The sequence below is a fragment of the Hylobates moloch genome, unplaced genomic scaffold (assembly GCF_009828535.3).
Source record: "Hylobates moloch isolate HMO894 unplaced genomic scaffold, HMol_V3 SCAFFOLD_1, whole genome shotgun sequence".
Classification (NCBI taxonomy): Eukaryota; Metazoa; Chordata; class Mammalia; order Primates; family Hylobatidae; genus Hylobates; species Hylobates moloch.
In genome coordinates this window covers 221,358,487-221,363,649 of record NW_026652276.1, presented here as the reverse complement: position 1 = coordinate 221,363,649, position 5,163 = coordinate 221,358,487, and the positions used below count along the sequence as shown (strand labels likewise).

Genomic DNA, 5,163 nt, shown 5'->3' with positions numbered 1-5,163 from the left:
TCTCACTCTGTCACCCAGGCTGGAGTGCAATGGTGCGATCTTGGCTCACTGCAACCTCTGCCTCCTGGGTTCAAGTGATTCTCCTGTCTCAGCCTCCTGAGTAGCTGGGATTACAGGCACCCACCACCAAGCCTGGCTAATTTTTGCATTTTTAGTAGAGAATGTTGGCCAGGCTGGTCTCGAACTCCTGACCTCAAGTGATCTGCCTGCCTTGGCCTCCCAAAGTGCTGGGATTACAGGTGTGAGCCACTGCGCCTGGCCCCCATTTTATTTTATTTTAGATTATGACTTATTATTTTGTGAAAGATACACATAAAAGCTTTTAATCTTGGGAGTTATTTTACTTAAATAATTTTTTATTGATGCATAATAGATGCACATACTTTTGGGATGGGAATAATTTTAGATCTGCAGAAAATTTTCAAAGACAGTATAGAGAGTTCTCATATGCCCTTCACCCAGCTTCCCCTAATGTTCACATCTTACATAACCATGGTACATTTGTCAGAACTAAGTGATTAATATTGATATACTACTCTTAACCAGCAACTTTATTAGGATTTCACCTATAACTCCTGTGCCCTGTGTTTAAAGTCAAAGGCAAATGACAACAACCCAATCCAGGCAAGACTGCTAAAGGCTTAGACCCTTCAAGAATGAAGGTTTGGGTGATCCCACCAGGCAGGAGGCCATGACCTGCTGAGGTGCTTGCTGAGGACAAAGGAAATGAGGAATGGGTGGTGGCAAGTAATTATCAATGTCAACTACAGACACATGACCAATGGCAGAAATGAGGACTATAGTAATGATTTTGATACGAATATGTTTGTATTTATGAATTAACTAAATATTTTCATTATCTTCCTCTCTCCTATCCCCTTAACATCTAACATAAGGCATGTTAATAGAAATTAGCTTTCTCTCTCAGTATTTCAGTTATAGGATCTCAAAGGGGGAGTGTGAATCAGTGAGGAAGAAGCTTATGATGTGTTTATATACAGTTTAAAGAGTGATAATAAAATGCACAAAAAGGGAGTGTGAATCAGCTAGAAGAAGACAAAAAGGGAGTTTGCATCTTTGCTGGGGAAAGGGTGCGTGTGGATTTGTGGGATGGCTGCATTCTGTTAGGAGGAAGCATCACTTTGTTACTGTCCGTAACTGGAGGATAAGTGTGATGAAAAGAGGAGTGTGTGGGTGCCAACTCGAGAAGGGAGCAGTTGTGCTGACTTTAAAATATGTCAGCCTGGCTGTGTTGAACTCCGTTTCTCAGAGTCCCCTCCTGCTATGTCTCCAGTTAGGGTGGGCCATAAGAGAGAATTGGAGGGTGGAAGTGAAGCAGTCACCATTTTGTAATTTACCTGTTGTCATTTAACCTGCAGGCTCCCCTCGTCAGTGTGAATGGCAGCCATGCCTGCAGCTACTCCACCTTCCCCTGATCCTCCTTCAGCTTCTCCAACTCCTGGGCCAGATGGGGCAGCTCCATGACAATGGGCACTGGCTTCTTCAGGACATCCAGACCCTCAAGGTCAGGGGCAGTGAGACTGACACCGGTTCCAGTTCATGCTGCTCGGTTCCAGCTTGTGCTTGCAGGTTACAGGCTGTCCTGATCTTCTCTATTTATATCAATTTCCCTCCTAACCACCTGCCCCGTGAACTTAACTCTCTAGCATCAGACATCCCATCCAGGAGGACAACATACACACAGTTGCTTAACCAGCCTCACAATCACTAAGATCAAATTTGCACAACAAATACACACACACACACAGAGAAATATGTATCCTAATGGGTCTGCCTCTCTGATTAAACCCTTAATTGATACACTCATTCTGTGGACATCATTCAGTCCTTTTTCTCCAGCCACTCCGTCCTTGCTCAATGAACTCACAAACAAAGGGGACATAGCAGCAGCAATAGAAGGGATGCAAGGGCTTAGTAGCCTGGTCTTCTACCCTCCAAGCCTGAAATGACAACAGATCACAGCCCATACTGAGGCCCTAATATGGCACCATTCCCCAAGAGGACCAATCAGCTGCCTGGTGGCAGGTTAATTACATCAGGTCACCTCCATTATGAAAGGGGAAGTGCTTTGTACTTGCTGGAATAGACACTATGGACACGAATTTTCCTTCCCTACCCACAATACTTCCGCCAGAGCCACAGTAAGTGGACTTACAGAATGCCCTACCCACCGTCAAGGTAGGCCATGTGGCATTACTTCTGACCAAGGAAGTCATTTCACAGCAAATTAAGTGGGTCAGCGGGCTCCTGCTCATGGAATTTACTAGTCTTACCGTGTTTCCCACCACCCTGAAGCAGCTGGCCCAATAGAACAATGGAATGAGCTTTTGAAGATTCACAGGACTAGCTACCATCTACCATCTCTATAAGGGTGACGACACCTTATAGAGCTGGTGTATGATCTATGCTTTTTTTTTTTTTTTCAAGTTTAACCTGATAATTTATTTGTGGGGAAAAAGCTAGTTTTGATGAGAAAAAGTTCAGTCCTTTCCTTGTAAACACAAAGAAACTCAACAGGAATTTTAAATGTTATAGTAGGCCAAAAAATGCAACAGTAACTCTTACAATCCTTTTCAATTAAATAGACAAATCAAGTTGAAGACAAATGTTAAAATACTATTTAGCCCAAATATTTATCAGCCTATATATCCTGTTGTTCAATTGGCTTTTGATTTAAAAAACAAACAAATCAACAAACTTTGTAAGAGCTACACTGGCCGGGCGCGGTGGCTCATGCCTGTAATCCTAGCACTTTGGGAGCCCGAGGCAGGCAGATCCCTTGATGTCAGGAGTTCGAGACCAGCCTGGCAAACAGGGCAAAAACCCAGCTCTACTAAAAATACAGAAATATTAGCTGGGTGTGGTGGCACATGCCTTTAATCCCAGCTACTTGGGAGGCTGAGGCAGGAGAATCACTTGAACCCAGGAGATGGAGGTTGCAGTGAGCCAAGATCACACCACTGCACTCCAGCATGGGTGACAAAGCGAGACTCCCTCTCAAAAAAAAAAAAAAAAAAAAAGCTACCACCACATTTAGAGTGATGAAAATAAATTAGTTCCCCCCCCAAGATATTGTTTAACCTCTAAAGCATAAAAAGCTGTATAATTTCTTATACAAATTGACCAGTGTTCTTACAAAAGTAATGCAGTTTGGGACTGATGATACTACACTGTATTCATGGGAAAGTACTAGGCACAAGAATATATATATCAATTAGGCATTTTCAGTCTAGTCAGTCTCTAAGGTTATCATTTAATTCTTGGTGATGTATAATCAGTGGTATGCATTTTGGTACTTAAGTCATGAATTGTGGATAACAAGAAGCAACAGGGTTTATATCTAACAAACGACTGCAGCATCCAGCCAATCTCCTCTGTGAACTTTGTGATTTGTTTTGCCATTGGTCGCTTGTAGTAGGTCCCTTTTGTTTTCATTCTTCCATATTCATGCTTTCTCCATCTGCACTCTCTCACGTTTCTTCTACTTTGTCATCGTGATGTACGTCTTTGGAAATTAGTTGTCTAGCTAATTTAATATTGAGTCCTTTGTTGAAGGGAAGCTTCCTTTTCATTTCAAATTGTTGCTTTTTTTCTCGTTCTTCAGGTGAGAGGTCACTATCCTCCTCTCCACTGCTTTCTTGTTCCTGAACCCGATACTTGGGCTCTGAGCCTTCAGCAGCAGCTAATTTCTTAGCTAAGCTATCTGGTGCCGTGGCCTCAGTGGTTTCTGTATCATTACACGCGTCCCCATCAACACCCATCACACCGTGGTAAGGAGAGTGTTTGGTTCATCAGTTTTCATGAAGCCATAGTCTTTGTCTGCTAGATGATATGTTGCCAGGAAGTTCATTTCATCCCACTTCCGGGATTTTTTGCTCAGCTCCTCTTCGGCCGACGCCACCATAGAGAGTCGTAGAAGTCTTGTTCTGCAGGATCCCCTTGATGGGCCGGTGCGAGGCTGTCGAGGCGGCCTTTGCCCGGCGCTCCGGCTGTCGGCTCGGGGTTGCTGCTTGGCGTGGACTCCGCGGAGAGAAGGATCAGGCACTAGCCGAGCCCGCCAGGCAGCCGCGGAGTCCGCTCAGGGCTAAAGCGGCCACACATGCTGTATCGGAAACGGCTACCGGAGTGATTGTCACCACACAACGACCTCGACGCCAGAGCCAACGCTGAGCGGGTGGCGGCTCCTCGCGCGCCCTTCGCGGCCAGCACTTTACCCGTGGTCTATGCTTTAAATCAGTGACCAAGATATGACACTATTTCACCTATGGACGGATTCATGGGGCCAGGGGTCAGGGGGTGGAGAAGGGAGGGGTCTCTTTCACCATTACCTGTAATTATGCACCTGTGACATTTTTCTTTCCCATGCCTACAACTTTAGGTTCTGCTGGCCTAGAAGTCTCAATTCCCAAAAGAAGAATGCATCTATCAGGGAACATAGCAATGTTTCCATGAAACTGGAAGTTCAGGCCAGGCGCAGTGGCTCCCGCCTGTAATCCCAGCACTTTGGGAGGCCAAAGCAGATGGATCCCCTGAGGTCAGGAGTTCGAGACCAGCCTGGCCCACATGGTGAAATCCCGTTTCTATTAAAAATACAAAAATTAGCTGGGCATGGTGGCAGGTGCCTGTAATCCCAGCTACTTCGGAGGCTGAGGCAGGAGAATCCCTTGAACCCAGGAGGCGGAGGTTGCAGTGAGTCAAGATCCGGCCACTGCACTCCAGTCTGGAAGACAGAGAAAGACCCTTTCAAAAAAAAAAAAAGGAAGGAAGGGAAACTGGAAGTTCAGATGGCTTTGAGGTCCTCCTGTCAATGAACTAACAGGCCAAGAAGGTTACTGTTTTGGCTGAGGTAATTGATCCTGATCAAGAGGAAATGGGGCTGCTACTTCACAATGTGGATAAGGAAGAGTATGTCTGGAATTTGGGCATTTGGGAGATGTCCTGTGATAAAAGATAATGGGGGGTGGTCATGGTGGCTCACGCCTGTAATCCCAGCACTTTGGGAAGCCAGGGCAAGAGTATTGCTTGAGCTAATTTGTTCAAGACCAGCCTGGGAAACACAGTGAAAACCCCGTCACTACAAAAAAATACAAAAAAATTAGCTGGGTGTCATGGTGCAAACCTGTAGTCCCAACTACTCAGGAG

At 45.3% G+C, this 5,163-nt stretch overlaps 1 pseudogene; it reads right to left on the bottom strand.

Annotated features, from left to right (window-relative positions):
* Positions 1 to 3,254: 3,254 nt before the first annotated feature.
* LOC116809693 (protein phosphatase inhibitor 2-like) lies at positions 3,255 to 4,058 on the bottom strand (annotated as a pseudogene).
* Between the last annotated feature and the right edge of the window lie 1,105 nt (positions 4,059 to 5,163).